We start from the raw sequence: 24,265 nt of genomic DNA on the forward strand, positions 1-24,265 counted from the left end.
TTCCTGTAACAAAATGTTTGAAGTCACGCTGGTATGTTCTGTTGCTGTGTGTTTCCATTCCATGATTAATGTGATTTGAAGAGAGGTAATAAAATGAGCTCTAATATGGAAAGTAGGCGTTTCCGGACACATGTCAACATAACATATTTTCTTTCTTTGTGTGTGAGGAATGTTTCCTGAAAGTTTGGCCGTACCTTTTTGTGACACCCTGTATAACAGGAGTAACTTACTTCCGAAACAAGTAGCCTATCGTCTTCATCAAGCCATCCTAAGATAAAAAAGAATCACAGAGCACAGTCAAAACATTCTCTAAGAAACATCTATTATCGATTGCTCTACAGGGTAGCTAAAGAACGATACCGAGTGCAACCTTAAACTATAGGCAGCCTAAGTACAGACGTCGTAAAACTGGCTCGAACTTTACGATCTTCACCTCTCAGGGAGAGAGAGAGAGAAACAGCGAGAGATGAAATGAGAGAGAGAGCAGAGAGTGGGAGAGAGCGAGAGAGAGACTAAACGAAACAGAGGCAATATGAGCTAGGGACAGGGTCAAAGTTAGGCTTGATGTACATGACAGAATAGTATCACATGTTCCATGATCGGAACAGGTTGCCGAATATTAATAACATTGTTGTATTATTATGATGTGGATTTGAGAAAATAGTGGTTAGTATGTTTAATTTCGAGTGCTGGGAAGGTGTGAAGGTCTTCTGGATTGTGGAGTGACAATTTATGGTTCCTATTTGTACAATACTCCTTTATGAGACAGAAAAAATATATGTCCCCGAAAACATCCGTCCAATAGCTATAGGCATTAGAACCTGTTAATGAGGACTAGTTTTCTCCGCGCCCAGCATCTGTCAATAAATTCAAACCACTTATCAGTTAAGGGGAAAGAATACAGCAGAAGACGATTGGTTAGCTTTAGGAGATGAAACAGTTAAGGCAGATAGGTAAAAAGATGTTTCAATTCTAGGACAACAAGAGAGGTATTCAGTTTAATTGATGAAAGGAGAAAATCTGAAAATGCAAAAAATGAAGCAGGCGAAAGGGAATACAAGCGCCGAGAAACTGAGATTGACTGGAATTGCAAAATTGCTAACCAGGAATGTTCAGACGACAAATGTAAGCATTTAGAAGCCTATTTCACTTGGGGAACAGGAAAATTAAACACATCTTTGGGGAAAAGAGAAGCAGCTGTACGAATATCGAGGGCTCAGTCCGTGAACGAGTCCTAAGCAAACGAGGGAAAGCTAAAAGGTGGAAGGAGAGTATAGGAGGTTTGTACAAGGGAGATGAATTTGAAAGCAATATTATATAAAGGGAAGCGGAGGTAGATGAAGATGAGAGACGTGATACTGCGGGAGAATTTGACAAACCTTTGAAAGATCTAAGTGGAAAAAAGGCCGCGGCAGTAGATGACATTCCGTTAGAGCTAATGATAGCCTTGGGAGAGCTCATCATGATATATCTCTTCCATTTGGCCTGGAAGATGTATGAGACAGGCGAATTACCCTCAGACTTCAAGAAGAATGTAGAATTCCCAATTCCAAACAAAGCAGTTGCTGACAGATGTGAAAGTTACCGAACTATCAGTTTAATAAGTGACGGTTGCAGGATAGTAACATGAGTTCTTTACAAAAGAATAGAAAACTTGTAAAAGGATAATGGTAGGTAGTGGAATTAAATCACGTGATGCTAAGGGAATCAGATTAGTATACGAGACACTTAAAGTAGTAGATTAGATTTGCTATCTGGGGAGCAAAATAAATGATGATGGTCGAAGTAGAGAGGATATAAAATATAGACTGGCAATGACAAGAAAAGAATTTCTGAACAAGAGAAATCTGTTAACAGCGAATATACACTCCTGGAAATGGAAAAAAGAACACATTGACACCGGTGTGTCAGACCCACCATACTTGCTCCAGACACTGAGAGAGGGCTGTACAAGCAATGATCACACGCACGGCACAGCGGACACACCAGGAACCGCGGTGTTGGCCGTCGAATGGCGCTAGCTGCGCAGCATTTGTGCACCGCCGCCGTCAGTGTCAGCCAGTTTGCCGTGGCATTCGGAGTTCCATCGCAGTCTTTAACACTGGTAGCATGCCGCGACAGCGTGGACGTGAACCGTATGTGCAGTTGACGGACTTTGAGCGAGGGCGTATAGTGGGCATGCGGGAGGCCGGGTGGACGTACCGCCGAATTGCTCAACACGTGGGGCGTGAGGTCTCCACAGTACATCGATGTTGTCGCCAGTGGTCGGCGGAAGGTGCACGTGCCCGTCGACCTGGGACCGGACCGCAGCGACGCACGGATGCACGCCAAGACCGTAGGATCCTACGCAGTGCCGTAGGGGACCGCACCGCCACTTCCCAGCAAATTAGGGACACTGTTGCTCCTGGGGTATCGGCGAGGACCATTCGCAACCGTCTCCATGAAGCTGGGCTACGGTCCCGCACACCGTTAGGCCGTCTTCCGCTCACGCCCCAACATCGTGCAGCCCGCCTCCAGTGGTGTCGCGACAGGCGTGAATGGAGGGACGAATGGAGACGTGTCGTCTTCAGCGATGAGAGTCGCTTCTGCCTTGGTGCCAATGATGGTCGTATGTGTGTTTGGCGCCGTGCAGGTGAGCGCCACAATCAGGACTGCATACGACCGAGGCACACAGGGCCAACACCCGGCATCATGGTGTGGGGAGCGATCTCCTACACTGGCCGTACACCACTGGTGATCGTCGAGGGGACACTGAATAGTGCACGGTACATCCAAACCGTCATCGAACCCATCCTTCTACCATTCCTAGACCGGCAAGGGAACTTGCTGTTCCAACAGGACAATGCACGTCCGCCTGTATCCCGTGCCACCCAACGTGCTCTAGAAGGTGTAAGTCAACTACCCTGGCCAGCAAGATCTCCGGATCTGTCCCCCATTGAGCATGTTTGGGACTGGATGAAGCGTCGTCTCACGCGGTCTGCACGTCCAGCACGAACGCTGGTCCAACTGAGGCGCCAGGTGGAAATGGCATGGCAAGCCGTTCCACAGGACTACATCCAGCATCTCTACGATCGTCTCCATGGGAGAATAGCAGCCTGCATTGCTGCGAAAGGTGGATATACACTGTACTAGTGCCGACATTGTGCATGCTCTGTTGCCTGTGTCTATGTGCCTGTGGTTCTGTCAGTGTGATCATGTGATGTATCTGACCCCAGGAATGTGTCAATAAAGTTTCCCCTTCCTGGGACAATGAATTCACGGTGTTCTTATTTCAATTTCCAGGAGTGTAGATTTTTGTGCTAGGAAGTCTTTTGTGAAGGTATTGTAATTATGTATGGAAGTGAAACACGGACGATAAACAGTTCAGATAAAGTGAGAATAAAGGTTTTCAAAATGTGGCTGCGAAGAGAAATGTTGAAGATTAGATGGGTCGATCACGTAACTAATGAGGAAGTACTAAAAAGAATTGGGAAGACAACAGATTTAAGAAGGTATCGGTTGATTGAACATATTCTGAGACTTTAAGGGACCACCAGTTTAGTATGCATTAGAAGTGTGTGTGTATGGTGTCGGGGGGGGGAGGGAGGGGGGAGGTAATCGTTAGGGAGAGCTGCATCAATCCAGTCTTCCGACTGAATACCACAACAACTACATTAGTGAAGGAATAATTTCACTCAAGTTTAATGTACTATTTACTTACATTTTCAAATCTGTTAACCCTTTTATGCGTGATCCATATCACTCACATATTTACATACCCTGGGTCCACTAGAACCGTTATGTCTAATACGAGATTTTAAATGAAAACAAGTATTTTTGAGTATTACCGTGCCCGAATATTTTGTTTTATGTTATATCAGTTGTTCATTCAACGTGACATTAATTTTAGGTATTATTACTTTCCTACAGCCTCCTATAAATATATTCCATACATATGTCATAGCAGAAAGCAAACTGGTTTGTAGTCTAGCCTCTCTTGTTCTTTTATCATCAAATCTATGGAATCTTCTTATTGCCTCGAGCTGACTCACAGACACTGTAGCTCTACTTAATGGGTTGGAAAACTACCTGAGAAAAAGCAACCTGATTGTAACATCCCAGTCTTTATCTCCTAGAATATGTAGCAAAATTTCATAGAGGGTGAACATATCTTCTTTATGTAGATCGTGGGAGCTTATTTTTCTTGGAACAGAAACGCTTCCAGCCTTTAGGTTTGTGCATCTCACAGTTCTATCCATAATGGCTAAGGGAGTAAATAAATGTCCAGCATCTTAGGGGCGGTAAGTGATTGTGATCGTGCTGGTCCTGGCATAAATTTCACCAAATGTGTGTGCAGACGTTTTATTTGAACCGGGGGGGGGGGGGGGGGGTCACTTTTACTCCATAGCATGTAACTTGGAGCAATATATCTACTAACATTCTCACTGCTTGTTTGTCAAGAGACATTATTACCTACATCATTATCATCATCATCGTCATCACCACCAATACTTTGTTCTTCAGCCAAAGAGTTGCTTGCCGCTGCCTGAGGAAGAACTTCATAGTTCTCATCGGAAGCAGTACTTACGTGTATAGCTGAAAGGAAACCATCATCTTCAAACTACCCAGTGAGTAACAAATTATTGAAAATTTGGGCTTGAAAAACTATGCTATACTCCTTCCTGCTCAATTTTATGTGTATATTCCGACATTCTATCCGAAAAAGATTAATATGATGGAATCAGGTAAATGCAATCTTGACTGCTGTGCACGTTATTGTTTAGTGTTTCAAATGACCCTTATCTTTCTTTCAAAACAGCTTCGAATATCAAAGTAGCGCTTATATATAGCACACACCTACAAGTTTAAATATTGCTTCACAGACCCATACTCATCTAAAGCAATATTTCGCTACGTTACACATAACGGAAATATGCAGTCTGACAGCTGACCGGAGTTGTAAGTTGCAACAATGTATTTTCTGCAGACACAACAGTTCATATGTGTGTAAATAATGCAGTCTCTCAATTCCAACGAAAAGTAACTGATTACAACCCAACCTGATTTAATGAAGCTACAAAATTTTTCCACCACAGGGTCCATTTGACCCAGGTTCCGTAAATGTGTGATACAAAGAAGAAAATCTAAGTGACACGTAACACTAATGACACACATCTCTAACAGTACCTTTTATTTGTTACTGAATAATGAAAGAGAACAAACCTGATGAGTGGAGGATAAGTTTTAAGTCTTACATACCGAAATTAAGTTTAAAACTCTCTCTGGATCCATTGGACTCAGCATATGCAAACAAGAGTTAAGACTCTCTGAAGCCTGAGGAGCTATTCATTATCTTAACTTATTCTGTCAACATAAATATCTACTTTGTTTTTCAGGCTGTGATGGGGACAAAAGTTGAAAAAACTGCGAATCTCAAAAATGGTTTACAAGCTTATGGTAAATAATACGGTGAACATCAAAATAACTAACTTCACTACTGAGCCGTTGTTCTACATTTCCTATTTGACTGTGATACTTATTTTCAATCCATATCACTGACGTGCCTCGCAATTCATTTGAGGATGTCACAGGAGTTCCTGCACCTGTGTATCGTAAACACGTAATCAAAGTAACGTAGAAAGAAGAGAGTGGCTCACCAGAAAATGAGCTCCAGGTGAATCTCAAGGAAATAGCAGGCTGCTGTTTACATTTACCTACCACGGATAATGTTAAACAACAACGTCAGTGCAATTCGAACACTTGATGTGCATAATGCAAGGTAGTCTACGCCAAATAACGGCTGTAATTTATGGCACGCACCACCCACTTATATCTGAAATTTTTTACAGTTGTACTTTGATGTTAGCATGTATGCGACTGTATTCTAATTGGTTTCCGTATTACCTCTAGCGCTGAGACTGGTCACTCACTGACCAAAATCTAGATCTGCTGCGATATGACTGACGACGAGCTTACAGCTTCGTCTACCACAATCGCTGGTGTACCTTTCAAATATTTTATAAAATTAAATTAAAAGAAATTAAAACAGAATTCATCAACATTAATTTAAATATGTTTAAAATGAATTTATAAATATTTCACCATATATATATATATATATATATATATATATATATATATATATATATATATATATATATATACACTCCTGGAAATGGAAAAAAGAACACATTGACACCGGTGTGTCAGACCCACCATACTTGCTCCGGACACTGAGAGAGGGCTGTACAAGCAATGATCACACGCACGGCACAGCGGACACACCAGGAACCGCGGTGTTGGCCGTCGAATGGCGCTAGCTGCGCAGCATTTGTGCACCGCCGCCGTCAGTGTCAGCCAGTTTGCCGTGGCATACGGAGCTCCATCGCAGTCTTTAACACTGGTAGCATGCCGCGACAGCGTGGACGTGAACCGTATGTGCAGTTGACGGACTTTGAGCGAGGGCGTATAGTGGGCATGCGGGAGGCCGGGTGGACGTACCGCCGAATTGCTCAACACGTGGGGCGTGAGGTCTCCACAGTACATCGATGTTGTCGCCAGTGGTCGGCGGAAGGTGCACGTGCCCGTCGACCTGGGACCGGACCGCAGCGACGCACGGATGCACGCCAAGACCGTAGGATCCGACGCAGTGCCGTAAAGGACCGCACCGCCACTTCCCAACAAATTAGGGACACTGTTGCTCCTGGGGTATCGGCGAGGACCATTCGCAACCGTCTCCATGAAGCTGGGCTACGGTCCCGCACACCGTTAGGCCGTCTTCCGCTCACACCTCAACATCGTGCAGCCCGCCTCCAGTGGTGTCGCGACAGGCGTGAATGGAGGGACGAATGGAGACGTGTCGTCTTCAGCGATGAGAGTCGCTTCTGCCTTGGTGCCAATGATGGTCGTATGCGTGTTTGGCGCCGTGCAGGTGAGCGCCACAATCAGGACTGCATACGACCGAGGCACACAGGGCCAACACCCGGCGTCATGGTGTGGGGAGCGATCTCCTACACTGGCCGTACACCACTGGTGATCGTCGAGGGGACACTGAATAGTGCACGGTACATCCAAACCGTCATCGAACCCATCGTTCTACCATTCCTAGACCGGCAAGGGAACTTGCTGTTCCAACAGGACAATGCACGTCCGCATGTATCCCGTGCCACCCAACGTGCTCTAGAAGGTGTAAGTCAACTACCCTGGCCAGCAAGATCTCCGGATCTGTCCCCCATTGAGCATGTTTGGGACTTGATGAAGCGTCGTCTCACGCGGTCTGCACGTCCAGCACGAACGCTGGTCCAACTGAGGCGCCAGGTGGAAATGGCATGGCAAGCCGTTCCACAGGACTACATCCAGCATCTCTACGATCGTCTCCATGGGAGAATAGCAGCCTGCATTGCTGCGAAAGGTGGATATACACTGTACTAGTGCCGACATTGTGCATACTCTGTTGCCTGTGTCTATGTGCCTGTGGTTCTGTCAGTGTGATCATGTGATGTATCTGACCCCAGGAATGTGTCAATAAAGTTTCCCCTTCCTGGGACAATGAATTCACGGTGTTCTTATTTCAATTTCCAGGAGTATATATATATATATATATATATATATATATATATATATATATATATAGTTATTTATACCCAGCCGCAAATATCAATACTCACTTGTATCTCACGTTTCTTATTGAGTTACGGACTTGATTGGATTACAAGTGAAAATCGACTATATAAGAAGATATGCTTATATGTCCGAAAAGACAGTCATCATATCCATAAAAGTATATAGTGCTGGCAATACCGGCCATGACCTTCTTCTTCTGTGCGGATGCACACATATTCCCCGAACTCGGGACTTGGTAAGAATGTTTTCCACGAGTAATGAGTGTGTTGGGGTGGGACACTACGAATGTAGTGTGTGGACATACAAGGTGAGAATGTGGGTCTCGCGGGAGGCGCGCTGTCCTCTGTGCCCTCGGTGGCTCAGATGGATAGAGCGTCTGCCATGAGAGCAGGAGATCCCGTGTTCGAGTCCCGGGCGAGACACACATTTTCACTGATATATATCAACGCCCGTCTAATTTCGTATAAGAAGACGGTGGCAGACAATCGATGCAAGATAGGATGCGAAATGAAAAGTTATGGAAGAGAATGGAGATAACGTACTCCATAATGAAATCATAGGACAATAGAGCGCTTCAGTAGCACAGGCACGTACAGAGAATGCCTAACCAGAGGTGTCCAAAGAAGGTTTTGAACTGTGAGCTGCCCAGATGAGGGAGACTTAAAAGGGGAAAATAAGCACAAGAAGACATAAAACTTGGGCGGGATGACTCGAGCGAAAATGGCCTGTGGAGGTCGCAAACGGCTAATTCCTACGGAATGACGATGAAAAGGAAATGATGAAAAAACGAGAAGAATGTAATTGCCCAATCTGAAAATTTTTCATTAAGTGTCGATTCAGTCACGCGTCGAGACCTACTGAGTAAATCACCGCTTTGCGGACTGAACCGCGTTCCAGACTGTGAAGCGATTGCCAAAAGCCTCAGAAACGAGGGACGACGTCGCCTTTGGAGGCGGCAACAATTCGCCACGTCAGCAGGTCGTGGCCGCGCCCTGCCTCAGGTCACAGGAGGCCGAGTCTGCTCTGCTCCCGCGTCACGCGCGCCCAGTTTATGAAACGTGTCTCCCACCACCACCCTACCCCCTTCCCCCCCCCCCCCCCCAGCCACATCTTTGCCGGCGCGGAGGGCTGGCGCACGGAGCGGCCGCTGCCCCTAACTCGTCCGCTCAGCTCCGGAGCAAAGTTCTTACCGACGCCCGCAGGAACAACTCCCGAATTAAATAAATTGGCCGGGCTCGGCGCGTAATTTGGCCACGCGACTCACTTACTCATGAGCGCCGTGGGGCGAGGATGGGGGGCGGAGTGGGGGCCCCGTCCTCGGGGGCAGGTATTTGGCCGCACGTGCTCCGCATCCGCCCGCACAGCGCTGTAATACGGCAAGGGGAGACGCCAAATCGCTGTTGAAGCCGCTTCCACCCTCTCGTCTATTAAGAACAATCACGGCATGCCCTCCGCAGCATATATCTCGAGAGATGCGGGGTAATATCCGCAGGAATTGGAGTTACTTGATTTCGACCTGCCGGGATAATCTGATCTCTCCACTTACCCAAGTGAAGAACCCTCCCATGAAAATCGGACTATCTTTACAAGCAATACAATTATTTCTCTCGATGATTACAATGTTAACTTAGTCTAATGACATCCGTAGCCGTCGTAAAATACGAATACAGATGTGGCTGTAGCGTTGTGAACTGTCTTGCAGTTTTGGGATGAACCAGGATTAATCCAATCCACGTGCCAGACTGTGGACTATTGTCTGCTGTTTACCCCACCTGTTTACGTAAGTGATGGGTTGATTTCCCATCTGTACCACAGAAAAACGCCAGAGCTATATTTAAGACACGAAAATGAACGCTGTACAGATTCCTTGATCGTGTAAGATAAATGAGGAAAGATGAAACAGTAGATTTTTGACAATGCACTAATAATATGTAATACGGCATGGGCTACTGCACATTACTAACGTATCTTCAATACAGAAACAAAGTACTGACTTGTAAATAATAGGTTTCAGCTATCAGTCGTGCTTTTGAAATTTTATTGGCAGATCTAGATTTCAGCTAGAATCCCGACCAACAGGCATTACGTGCATTGATCAAAAATGATAGTGCATTGCGAATGGCTAGTCTCCACCTAAAATCTAGATCTGCCAATAAAATTTCAAAAGGACGACTGATAGCTGCAGCCTATTATTTACAAGTCAATATAACAGTCGCTGAGTGGAACAGCTTTCGAAATGGAAGATAACCTGATGAAACTTTGTTAAAATTAATATCAAAATTCTACCACTAAAATATGTGTACAGATAAGTTCTCAAATTCATGAAACCACTCATACATTCATGAAGTCATCTACATAAGTACACTTACGCTTACATTCAAAACATACATACAACATATATACTTACAACATACATACACATATAGTGCTTCATTTGTAAAAACAGATGTTCTAGTACTGTGACTTTCACGATGTGTTTTGAAATTTTGACTCTTTAAATAATTATTTTAACGCTTTCCAGAGCATTGTAAACAGTATGAATACAACACTTGTACTGGTAAAAATTAAAGTTCTGTCTGGCCACATCTCAGAATCTGCGGTTCAGATTATTTTTCGTCATGGATACCAGCACTGAATAATGGCGTGTACTGTCACAAATCATATATATATGGCGTGAAGAAAACACCACACTTGACCGTTGGCACGTAATTTCTCATCCCAATTGCAGACAAATGTGTACCTAGAATGAGATTTTCACTCTGCAGCGGAGTGTGTACTGATACGAAACTTCCCCGCAGATTAAAACTGTGTGCCGGACCGAGACTCGAGCTCGGGACCTGTGCCTTTCGTGGGCAAGTCTGCGTGCAGCGAGGCCAGGAACAGATAGCATGATATCTGCACTCTGCCGAAACTATTCCATTAGCTTAGTGACACGAGGTAATGACGTGGCGAACGGGTACACAGCCTCACACATAATACAAATAAAGGCAACAGAAAATAATCGTGTATGTAGTATAATCGGCCGGCCGCTATGTCCGAGCGGTTATATGCACTTCAGCCTGGAACCGCGCTGCTGCTACGGTCGCAGGTTCGAATCCGGCCTCGGGCGTGGATTTGTGTTATATCCTTAGGTTAGTTACTTTTAAATAGTTCTAATTCTAGGTGACTGATGACCTAAGATGATTAGTCCCATAGTGCTTAGAGCCGTTTGAACCATATAGTAACTTCGTTTGAGTCGAGTGAGGTACAAAAGGCACACTAGGAGGTCTACAATAGACTGCACAATATGCCACGCACAGTACCTCCATTCCGTACATTTGATGATGTTGATGATGATGTTTGGTTTGCGGGGCGCTCAACTGCACGGTTAGCAGCGCCCGTACCAATTCCCAATCTTTGCTCAGCCCAATCTCGCCACTTTCATGAATGATTATGAACTGATGAGGACAACACAACACCCAGTCATCTCGAGGCAGGTGAAAACCCCTGAACCCGCCGGGAATCGAAACCGGGACCCTTGCTCGGGAAGCGAGAACGCGATCGCGAGACCACAATTCCGTACATTTGAAATCCATCGTATCTTCACATTGCCAGTATACACATGCATGAGCTTCGTTCACTTTAGAGAATACCTTCAAAGCAATCATCTTACATTAGTAAACTTTATCACTCGCTGGATGATATTTTGGTGGACCCTACACAACATACCTGCATCCACCGTTGCCCCCACTGCCGATGCGCTATGCGAGCGAGCTATTAGGTCGTGTACACCCACGTGTTGAGTACCATAAACTTGTTTTTCAAAGTGTCCCCATCAATCAAAATCTAATTGATAAGATCCGGGAAACGTGGAGGTCAGGGCATTGGACCCTCACGACCAAATCCCTTTGTTCGGAAATGCTTCTTTCCAAGGTGTTGTGATGTACCATCAAGCTAAAAACATAGCTGTCGCCGAATACCAAACGGAACATTTTGTAATGTACGGTGGAACGTTTTATAATGTGTCAGGCAAATTATTGCAAGGAAAGGTACGATACAGGGACGCATTCGACTTGTTCTCTATAGGGTTATATCAAACTGTGCCTGAAAGCCACGTTTACGGTTTACATGTGGGTTGTGACCCGACTGTTAATGACTGTTGTGGAGGTTTAAAATAGCTTCATGTGTGAAGTAAGATTCGTCAGTCCATATCAGACTATTTATCAAATGTTTTTTATCTTCCACTTCATGCTAAAGCTATTCACAAAACTATTTTCGTAGATTATGGATTTCTGGCCGCTCCTATTAACGTGAAATGATGTACATGCAGTTCTCCATGGCGTAGCAGTTCAACAACCAGTTGCGAGATATGTAGAACTGCCTTCCAGTTTCAAGGGTACTTAGCCGAGGTGATTCGTGAATGGTATCAAGTACCACATCCTCTGCTTATGGTGGCCGTTTAGTCCGTGGACGACCTCTTTCCACTATTTATGGATGAAGATTACCGATTTCCCGAAGGAGTTGCTCCAGGCGATGAAAAACTTTCTTCTCGGGACGGCGCCTTTGAGGGTATCGTGTCGTATGGGTACGGGCAGCAGCATCAGCTTAGTTATCGGATGCACCAAAATCATATCGACGTATCGTCTATGTTCTCCATCGGGAAGCCGCCCTACATGAACTTGATAGATTCGATCAACGCAAGAGTATTACGAAAATACTCCATGAACTCAAACGGGAATCTCTGGGTGGAAAACGACTTTCTTTTCGCAAAAGTGTAGTAGGAAAATTTAAAGAAACGACATTTGCGGCTGACTACAGAACGATTCTGCTATGGCCTACGTACTGTTCACGTAGGGACCACGAGGACAAGATAAAATAGGGCTCTTACGAAGGCATAGGAACAGTTATTTTCACCTCCCTCCATCTGCGACCTGAACGGAAAATGGAATGACTGGCAGTGGTATGGGGTATCCTTCGCCTTGCACCGTACTGTGGGTTGCGGTGCATGTATGTAAACGTAGATCTACATTAAACCCTCTTTTGTACCTTGGTACATTTTCCTGATTCGCCTCTATTCTGCCTTGGGACAGAAGTCCAGTTTTTTCTTCCATTTTGATAAAAACAGCATTCACCTTTTACGTGCTGCAATTCTCTTTTGATATACAAAAATTCGATAAATTAAGGTTTTACCAAATGTACAGATACGTTTCAAGTTACAAAATGGTCATGTATCCAAAAATAAATATTTGATTCAAATTTAAAAGCGTTGCTGTAGAGAAAATCTTGTCAGTACGATATTTAAGAGTCTATCTGATACATTATGACTCTACAATACCGTAACACTCAGTAAGTAAAATCATAAAGTACAGACTTTTTTCTTCAAAACCGGGTACAAATTAAACACGTTATGAATTAGAAAATATTGTAAACTGACACAAATTTACGTTTTCAGGACAAGTAAAATAGTTAAGACATTAAAGAAATCCATTTCCTTTGCCTAGTTTCACTCTTTCAGATGTAAAAGTTTGTATTCTGATTCAAGGTACCCGACGGTACACAAAGGATGCTTAGCTATCCACATGTTACATAAACATATTTGTCCTCGAAGTCTTTCGCGACGGCTTACACGAATAAAAGTTCTTGGTTTTCCAGTCGCTTCAATTCGAATAAAATTTTATTCGAATTGACGCGACTGGAAAACCGAGAACGTTTTATTCATATATAACATATTCTCACCATACTATTCCATACGTGAAAAATTAACATTACATTCAATACAGGTTTAATAGGCAAAAAAGCTACTAAATGTTCAGAACGCAAAATATTTACAAATCCGACACAAAACGTAACCTTATGTCAGACAACAAAAGCTGTAGGATATGGTAGAAACTCATGGCTATCTTCAATGTGCATTCCTTTATTTGGTTTTAATGTCAGTCTCCAGACTGAAATACCGATCAGAACACATCGCGTAGATATATTACAGGTTCAACATTCTCCCCTCCTTGGTACAGCATCAAAAATTTGCTGTGGGAGTAAACAGTGCACCTCCGCCCGGGGTCTCCTTCACCGACTCACACTTCCTGGGACACGGAAGGAGCCGGCCAGACCCAGCGCGGCGAGCGCCCGAGACACGGACACAGGAGACTTTCTGCAAACACGCAGTTGGTAGCTGCGCAGACGCCAGAGTATTGGTTAAGAATGAACACTTTGTGAAGAGTCTGGGGACAATAAGAGGCGTGCCCGAAAACTGATGGGCCTCTGCAGCCATTACGATGGAACGTCAAGAATGCAAAGCGAAAGCAAGTGAAGTCTTCTGGCCTGGCAAAAGTCGTTTTAAGTGGCTTCGAAAGCGAGAACGTGTCGACAATTGTAAAACCCCACAGTTACTAGGTGAAGCGTACACAAAGCACAAAGACTTCGTACGGGGAGGTGTGTGAAAGAATTCAGCTTTCTTAAAGAGATTTTTTCTGGTGGACATTAACGACGTTCCTTCTAAATTACAGACACCAACTGGTTCTGAGACGAAACTCAAACATGAGTCGGTCCAGGCTTCACTCAGAGATAGCGATTACAAAGACGTTTTGTTTGGCTGCTCTCACAACAGCTTCGGAATGCAGAAAAAGTCGGAAAAATGTGCCGTCAGCGCAGGTGAAATCGTGAGAAAGACGTCACTTCCTGAGTTAGACACCAGCCCACGCAAGACAGGAAATTTCCACTCTGTACAGAGAGGCGTGGCCATGAAACGGCGATCAGTAATTGGCCAAATTGCAAACTGAGTCGGCCAACGACAGCGCCTCGAGAGGAGAAAATTTCGAGAAACGGTTGAGCTGGGAGGTGGATGAGTAGGAAGAGGCAGAAGCGAGAGGACATGGTGCCTCTTCCATCGACCGCGACCACCCACCATCCGGCATAGTGATACCGCTGCTTTGGTCACACAACCCACAACGGACACAAAACGCGGAAACCGTACCTGGGCCTCGCCGCAGAGCCGCGATTCCCGATGAAAGCTGCCGACTAACGCCGCACAGCTCCGAGGCGACGCGCCGTACTGACAGCACTACGCGACGAATGATCACGAATAGTGGTGAAGTGATTCGTTCCTCTGTCCTACCCTTTAACAACTGAGTCGTGTCCACGGGTAGTCAAATCGGCACTGAGATTTGTAAGTTTATTTTGTTTTGCGTTTCTTTCTTGTTTTAATCATTTGACCAGTCTTTTTCATTCATACATCAACCACTTAATCTCGAAACCTTTTGTGTTTGATTTAATTTAATTACTGATATCACTTTATTATTGGCTTCCAGTGTGCGAAGATCTCAGTGGTAATTTTCATGCTATGCGAAATAAAAAACGAATTTCTTGATTCACTACAGCACACTGAGCGTTACTTCCTCACCAATGAGGCTGCTGGGGACGATTCAGTCAAAATATATATTTACATTGTATGAACGTTTTACATTTATGAGTGTACAAATTTATGCGTAAACTAGCTTCGTAGGCGATAAAAACTTTTAAGGAATTTATGTTGATATAAATTAAGTTATTTAGATAGTTAAGGGAGACGAAAATTTAATTGTGATGGGGGACTGGAATCCTACAGCAGGAAAAAGAAGAAAAGTAGGAATAGTAGGTGAATGTTGATTGGGAGTAAGTCAATCAAACGCAAAGCCACCTTGTGGAATTTTGCGCATATCATAATTTAATCATCTCTAGGAGCTGGGGTAAGAATAATGATAGGCTGTATACGTGGAAGAGACCTGGAGACACAGGAAGGATTCAAGTTGATTACATAATCGTAAGAAAAAGATTACGGAACCAGTTATAAGATATTTACTAGAGCAGCTGTGATCTGTGTCCACAATTTATTGCTTATGAACTGTATGTTAAAACTGAAGAAAATTCCAAAAGATACGAAATTAAGGACATGGGACCTGAATAGGTTCAGAAAACAACAGTTTGTTGAGAGTTTCAGAGGGAGAATTAGGCGAGGATTGACTATAAGTGATAGAAACGCAGTAGAAGACAAATGGGCAGCTTCGAGGGCTGAAAGTGTGAAAGCAGCAGAGGATCAACTAGGTTAAAAAGCAAGGCGTACTAAAAATTCCTTGGATATCACAAGAGATACTGAATTCATTCATGAAAGCGGAAAATACGAAAATACAGCAAATGAAGCAGGCCAAAGGGCTTACAAAAGTCTAAAGGACACGACTTACAGGAAGAGCAAAATACCTGAGGAGGAATGGACCAAGCACAAATGTACGGATTTAGAAGCATATATTACTAGGCGAAAGACAGATAACGCCTACTGGGAAATTAAAGAGGCCTTTGGATGAAAGAGAAGCAGCTCCAGGAATGTAATATCAACATCTTAAATGGAAATCCAGTGCTAAGGAAAAAACGGGAAGCAGAAAGCTGGAAGGAGTATATAGAAAATCTATACAAGGGAGATGAACTTCAAGGCCACGTTATAGAAACATCGTAAATGAAGATGAGTTTGGAGATAAGTGTTACTGCGAGAAGAATTTCACAGAGGATTAGAAGACCAAGGTCGAAACTAGTCCCATGGAACAGATAACTTTGCGTCAGTAATTCTGATAGCCTTGGGAGGCGCCAGGGCTGCAAAACTATTCCGTCTGGTGTGGAATATATATGAGACAGGCGAAATACCCTCAGGCTTGAAGAAAAATGTAATACTTCCACTTCCAAAGAAAACATGTACTGATAGGTTTGAATTTTACTGCAATATTAATTTAATAATTTATTGTTGCAAAGTACTGACACGAATTCCTTGCCGAAGAACTGAAGAACCGCTAGAAGCCGACCTCGAGAAAGACCAGTTTGGATTCCTAGCGACTGGAAAAAGCAAACGCCATTCTTGTTTCCAAAAAGTTTCGTAGGGTGGATACTGAACTATACTGTTGATGTCAATCTGTTGTAGTATTACGGAATATGTTCCATGCTCGAGAATTAACATGGATCCCTCAAACAATGATCTCACAAAACTCATCTCGCTCTCTTTCTTCATGAGATCCATAGTGCGGTAGGCAGCGGTGCTGTGGTTGTGCGATGTTCCTTGATTCAATAAGGTATTGCCACTGTCCCGCACTGCCGTTTATTGAAAAAATAATGCGAGCTTATTGAGTATTAGACCAGATTTGCGACTAGATTCATTGCTTCCTTGACAATAGAGCTCAACACATCGCCCTTAACGAAACAAAATGCCCACAGTACGCCAAGGAAATGCAAAAGCAGCTTAACTGTTTACAATACCTACATAAACGATCCAGTAGACAGCGTCGGAAGCAGTTCAAGGCTGTTCGCAGATTATGTGGTTTTACTAGAACAAAGTAGCAACGTCAGAGGACAGTAACGATTTACAGAATGGCCTCCAGAGGATTGATGAGTGTTGCAGGCTCTAGCAGTTGACCCAGAACGCAAATAAATTTAACGTATTGCTCATACACAGGGAAATAAAGCTAATACTGTAGGACTGCGCTGTTCTTGAGAAACTGCTCGAAACAACATCTGCCATAGAATATCTTGCAGTAACTCACCAGCGCAACCTTAACTGAATTGATAACATATAACAAATAATAGATGACAGATTGAGATTAATAGATCATCCACGAAGGAAGTGGCTTACAAGGCGATTCTTCGACCGATTCTTCAGTATGGTTCAACTTTACAGGGAAGGACTGATAAAAGAGGTAGAGAATATGTAACGAAGAGTGGCGCGTTTCGTCACGGGATCGTTTAGTTGGCGATACAGTGTTACCGACATGCTCAACAAACTCAAGGGACAGACGTTAAAAGAGAGGTACTGTGCATCATGAAGAGGTTTACTACTGAAATTTCGAGAGAGCACTTTACGGGAAGGCGGCAAACATACTGCTTCCTCACACATAAATCTCGGGTAATGAACACGAAGAGAAATTAGAGCAAATACAGAAGCTTAGCGACTTCCGTTGTTCCCGAGTGCCATTCTGGAGTGAAATATGGCAGGGGGGATCAGCTAGTGGTGCCAGATGTAGTGCCCGGAGAAACGTAAAACCACGCGATGCATTACTGACTCAAAGGGTTCTCTAAGAAGATACGTTAAGGAAAGGAAAATCATTTATAGCGTTTGAAGACTTAGGGAAAGGTTCTGACAATGGTGACTAGAACACTCTGAAATACTGAAGGTAGCATAGGTAAAATACAGGGAGCGGAACACCATTTACAACTTTTACAGAAAGCAGACGAGAATAGTAAGAGTCGAGTAGCATGAAAGTGGTTGAGAATAGAGTGATACAGGACTAGAGCCAGTCACCTATGCTATTCAATTTGTACATTTGAGCAATGGAAAAGAAAGCATAGAAAAATTTGTTGTAGGGCTTAAAGTTCAGGACGAAGAAACGAAAGCTCTGAGGTTTGGCGATGACACTGTAATTCTGTCAAGGACTGCTAAGGACTTGTAAGATCAGTTGAACGGAATGGACCGCATCTTGAAAGAAGGATACAATTTGAACAGCAACAGAAGAAAATAGAGTAATAAAATGTAGTCAAATTAAATCAGGTGATACAAAGGGAATTAGATTAGGAAAATGAGACCCTAAATATAGAAGATGAGATTTTCTAATTGGACAGCAATATAACCGACGCTATCTGAACACATATAAAATGTGGACTGGCATTGATAAGGAAAGTGCTTCTGAAGAAGAGAAATTTTTTAAGATCGAATATAGACTTAAGCGTTAGAAAGTCTTTTCTGAAATTATTTGCCTGGAGTTAGTCACGTATGGTATGAAGGATGGCCGCTAAACACTTTAGACAAGAAAAGAATAGGGGCCTTTGAAATGTGTTGCTACAACACGCTGCTGATCATTTTATGGGTAAATCACATAAGAAAGAAGGGGGTCTTGAACAGAGTTTGAGAGAAAAGTTTTGCGCCACACCTTAACTAAACGAAGAGGTCGTTTGATAGGACATATTCTGAGCGGTGTGGAGCTAGCTATTGAGTCATTTAGTACCAAAATTGGCCAAATCACAAAATTTATGGAAATGAGTTCAAGTTATCAATTTAAAGTTGAAGAACGTCACTACAAAGTGGAACAAGAATATCCTTCAAAATCAGCCATGTCTTCTTACGACGGAGACCTGAATTCTTACTCGTGCTGCGGAATGGACCCAGTCTTGCAGGCAGTGACTTCATAACACGCGATGTCGACGAACGAGTAACAGTATTCACGTCCCAGCATTTTTGTCTAGAATCTTTACCATTAGATCAAACAAGAACGAGACCGTACCAGTAGGCGAAATAATTCCTGATACTGTATATTCCCTGAAGTCTTAGTATTTCATTTGTACCTTTGCCAAAACCAATCTTCAGTATTCACATGCTTCTTACCGTAAGTGGCGCAAATCAATCCTGTTTCCTGTGTGCTTGGTTCAAATGGTTCAAATGGGTCTGAGCACTATAGGACTTAACAGCTGAGGTCATCAGTCCCATAGAACCTGGAACTACTTAAACCTAACTAACCTAAGGACATCACACACATCCATTCCCGAGGCACGATTCGACCCTGCGACCGTAGCGGTCGCGCGGTTCCAGACTGAAGCACCTAGAATCGCTCGGCCACCACGGCCGGCCACTGTGTGCTTCTATTTTGTCTTTATTGTGTAGTGTAACGTGTATATTATTCCTGGTGGAGAGATGAAAAACTGAAATTCATACCTTGTACTACATAACAGAAATATCAGTAGATGAAACGCCCAGAAAGAGAAACAGACATACATCAAATTGGAAATCACGACAACGAAAACGAGATCGGTAAGAGCAATAATCACTTTATTCTATCAGTGATCATCAAATTTTCTCGTTCGATTCTTGAAACCCTATTTCAGTTTCAGGTAGATTTCTTTTAAGAAATTTTATTTTCAGAAGTTAGACTTGCTGAGCCGTCAAAACGAAAATGTGCTTTTCTGTGTTTCATTTTTTGAGGGTAAAAAAATTCAAATGACCTAATCTAAGAAGGAAATAATGTACTCTAACTGTATAGGTATGTGTGAGTGTTTGTTCTAAATCACATTGAAAACAATAGCAATAATAAGGATAAGAATGGTGATTTTGTGCAGACATTTAAACCAAGAGGGAATTGTCTTCCTAGCTGTAACGCCATGTGTTTGGCTTAGTCGGTCAACAAAGGTACAGGCCGTTATGACGATCGTTGGTCGGAAGTTTTTCGTTTAAAGCGATGTTTCTAGAATGAGCGACGTTGTTCGTCAATGCACTGCGTCTTACACGGTAGAAGCTGACCATTCGACACCAGTTGTTCGGTTTCCATCTCTCAAAGAAGCAAACGTCTCTACAACTGCTCGAAGTTGTATCCATTACGGGCGTCTTTCGGCTGGCGGCCCAGTTCCTTTAGATCTTACTTGACGTTTCTGTACGTCGGCACTCACGTTTTCAGTTTTGAATCGACGATTCTCTATTCGCCATTTTGTCCATTTGTAATTTCCTCGTTCTTGGCCATAAAACCGAACCCTTCTTAGCGAATTCTATTCAATCTGTTTATTACTTTAGAATACTCTGCCCTTACAGAAAAAAGTATTACATCGAGAAGGGAAGGTGGAAACGAAATGAAACCACGGGCTGAAAGGGTATGACACGTTATTTCAGTAGTTACAAAATCGAGTCAAATATACAACAAACTTGACAGCACAAGCCCTTCTGCCTGTATAAAGAGGCAACACCGCTGGCCTGGATATCTGCACTACATCGGTAGTATTTTATCCTGAGGCAAGCTGGCCTGCAACTTTTGCAATTAGTCTTTGATATCGTGGATATTGGGACTGGGGCGGAGTTGACGACCTAGCTGGTCCCACCCGTATCTATCGGCAACAGATCTGGGGATTTTGCTAGCCACGGGAGTACCTCAACGTCTCGCAGGCAGTTCACACAGCCATGAGACATGTGTGGACGGACATTGTCTTATTCAGAGATACTGTCTTATGACAGGTAACACATGATGATGCAGCGTCTCCGTCAGTTGTGCGAACAAAGTTTCTTCAGTCACTATCAGCAGTGACCTGATGGCTCCCCACGACATGAGGACAAAAAATTGGAAAAGTGTGAGATCTAATCAGGTTGCAAATATACTTGCCGACGATGGTCACATGCGGTAATGCAACTCAATGAGACTGAATTGTCAGTGAGCTTCAATGTCATCTCACTTTTCGCTAAGTTTTCTCTTGTGGACTCTTTGTCACTCGTCAGCAATAAGTTCACGGCCGATATAACAGCACTTCATCGTCATGTCTTTTCCTCAACCTACTTTTAACGTAACATGGACTAGTTTGAGTGAACTGAAGTGTTACCAAGGGCAGCCCTGTCTCCCCCCTGATAGAAAACTTTTTTATGGAAGACTTTTAAGAAAGGACACTTGATTTGGCAGAACATAAACCGAGAGCTTTGTGGTGACCTGTAGATGACACTTCTGTAGTGTCACCCCATGATGAACAAGAAGTGTCACGTTTCTTGCATCATTTGAATTCAGTCCACAAGAACATCCAATTTAGATGGAAATAGAGGAGAATGGATGCTTACCATTTTTGGACGTCTTGGTTAGTAGGAAAGTGGATGGGTCATTAGAGCGTTGCAACTGCCGTAAGTCCACACATCTCTATCTGCAAAGCGTCGAGCTGCCATCACCCTTCACAATCTACCGGCGTCCTCAGAACATTGGTGCACCGGGCATACGTTATGTCTGATGAAGACAGCCTTACAAAGGAGCTAGAACATCTACAGTCGGTATTCAAAGATAATGGTTATTCCCCACATCAGGTTAGTACAGCGCTGAGGAAAAACAAATGTGACCACCCACAACACAAAAAAGGAGCTGTTCACGCATAGGACGTTCCTTCCATACGTCGACAACTTTTCGTCTAAGGTAGGTACGATCCTAAGGTAAAACACGTCGAGGTAAAAGATTAGTGCTCTCGTTTCGATAAAGGACGATCTGGCGCTGCGGAAGGTTAGAATTAACAAAATTCCTTGCCAGTGAGTCAAAACCTCCATAGATCAGGCGACTCTCACAGTCCATGAAAGGTGCGCTGAACATGAGAACTACACACGCCCTTCGCAGCTCAGAAGGAAGGCTCTAGCTGAGCATTGTATTACCACAGGACACTCTATGGATTTTTCTGCCATATAAGTCTCGGCCCCGGTGATGTCCTTTTGGGATTCTGTAAATAAAGAATTTGTAGAAATACAATTAGCGCAAGATCTTATAAATCGTGGCAGCGGCCTTCAACTGGACAAGGTGTGGGACAAGGGGACCCTTCAATTTCTTATGTGAGAAAACATTTCATACATAATCACACGTCTGGCAACATTTGACGTTTGTTTCTAGATCCAGAACGCGCATTCCGACAGAGGGCGGACATGAAGTTTCATCTTAACGCATGCGACTGCATGCTGCAGATGGAACCGTATTTGCAGAGGGCGCTGATTTCGATTGAGGGCGTTCCTATGACGGCCGCGAAAAAGCATGCGTCTCCGCACAGATTTTTCTATGAAGCCGACACTGCGAACTAGCTGTCTCCATCCTGTGGGTTGGATTCCCACGCCTTCGAAGCGGATGATTTTAGTTGCCTGGGCTACTCTCAAGCGCTAAATCGAAGTTTTGGAAGGCCTTCCCTGTCGCCTGCTGATGCTGCCCGTCGCCGCTCGCTGCTGCTGCCCCTCACCACCCGCTCCAGCTGCGCGTCGTCGCCCGTTGCTGATGTCCTTCGCTGCCTACTCCTGCTGCCCTTCACCGCCTACTGTTTCCCACTGCCTCCTGTTGCTGGCTCCTGTCGTTACCTGTTGGTACCCATCTCCGACGCCGCTGACGCTGCCGCCGCTATCACCCATAGTATCCGCCGCTGCCGCCGCCGTCGCCATCCTGTCCTCCCATCCCCGCTTTCTGGTTAACCCCAACCTTGACAACACCTGTCGCCAATAGACCTGTACACAGTCCACCATGGACAACCCCATCACCATAAACATGTACACCTCCCGTTCCCCTTCCCCCACCCTTACCTCCTGGAGTGCCTCTGGGCTTCCCCCCTATGCTCCCCGCCCCTCCTAAAAGTCTCCTCCCCTTCCACCTGCTCCCCTGCACTATATATGCACTTGTATACTGCACCTGCTCATTCTCTAGCTCCTGTTCCTGCTCTGGCTCCTGCTCTTCCTCCTCTTCCCACTTCTACTCATGTTCCTGCCCCACTCCAGCCACCACTACCCGTAGGGACGACTTTCCCCCAGTCCCCAATCGCCTTCCTGCGACCACCCCTGCTTCTCCTGCCCGTGTCATCACCTGCAGCACCACACCCGCCACCACAGAGCACTCACCCTACCTTCCAAAAGATGTGCCTCTGCCTCACATGATGGACATGCCTTCCATCAACTCCAAGAGTCCCTCACTCCTCCCAGGCCACCATCGCCGAAAGAGACCCAAACGCCAAAGATTCGTCCACACCTCCACCCCCTCCTATGAGAAACCCCTACCCAATCCTCTCCCTTCCAAATCCCCAAGGACACCTCCCCTCCTCCCACATCCCCAACCCCACCCTGCTTATATTTGTCCTTTCCAACTACAATCCTAAATCCCTCAATGACCACACCCTCACTCTTGAAATACACAATGTCTCCAATTCTTCCATCGCTCTTCTTATCCACTACAGAGGCTCCATCATTATGAATTCCCCTTCTCTTTCAGTCCACACTGACCTACTCCAGAAACTTCCCTGTGTCACCTTTGGCCTCCATGCATCTCTCCCACCTTTCCTTACCTCCTCCTCTCCCCATCAGTCCCAACACCGTCGTCATCCTCCAACCCTCACAACCGTGATCACAATTTTCAGCCGCTTGGTCATGGAAGCAGAGGTTTTCACAGAATTGAATGCCCTGGAAAACCGCTCGACCCAACGAATCTACAATGACTACTGCCCTACCTTCCTGATATGCGTGTTCACCAGATCCACCTCGTCTCTTAATCACCTCCTCACTCATGTAGCTCTGATTTTTAACCGACGCCACCTTGTTGACCCCTGCCACATCGCACCTCACTCCTACTGCTATCATCAAAGCCTCCTCTACATTTCACCCAAAACTGCAAAAAAAAAAAAACCACCTACCCCAATTGTAAGGCCTCCCACTTCCTAAAACAGTTTCCTGACATTGCCTCTACCCCTTCCTGCAACACCTGCAACGAATCCCATCCCACCTACTCCTAAAAAAGCAAGGCCAAATCCAATCCCACCAGCATCGAGCTTCCGTCATCATTCGCCACAATTGTTCAGCCCACCTACCCTAACAAATCCCTGCACTCACCCCTACAGCCGAAGATATTATAAAAAAATAAATAACAACATCTATATCCGTCCTTATGATTTTTTTTTATTTTGTCGCAGTGAGGCGTTGAAACTGGTAGCAACAAAATTAAATCAAATCTTAAGGACGGCTGTAGGTGTTTATTTTTTGTCAAGATAGTAAACGGCCATCGTCCCAGAGACCTCCCGCTAAAAGGATGGACATAGAACAGAAGATATTATCCGTTTTCTCAACATGTCCTCCAGAACATCCACTTCTTCCAACATCCCCACACCCTCCGGCAGATCTCCCTTGCTGTCTGCTCCATCTTTCGTTTGGACATCTATG

The sequence above is a fragment of the Schistocerca cancellata genome, chromosome 9 (genome assembly GCF_023864275.1).
Source record: "Schistocerca cancellata isolate TAMUIC-IGC-003103 chromosome 9, iqSchCanc2.1, whole genome shotgun sequence".
NCBI classification, from domain to species: Eukaryota; Metazoa; Arthropoda; class Insecta; order Orthoptera; family Acrididae; genus Schistocerca; species Schistocerca cancellata.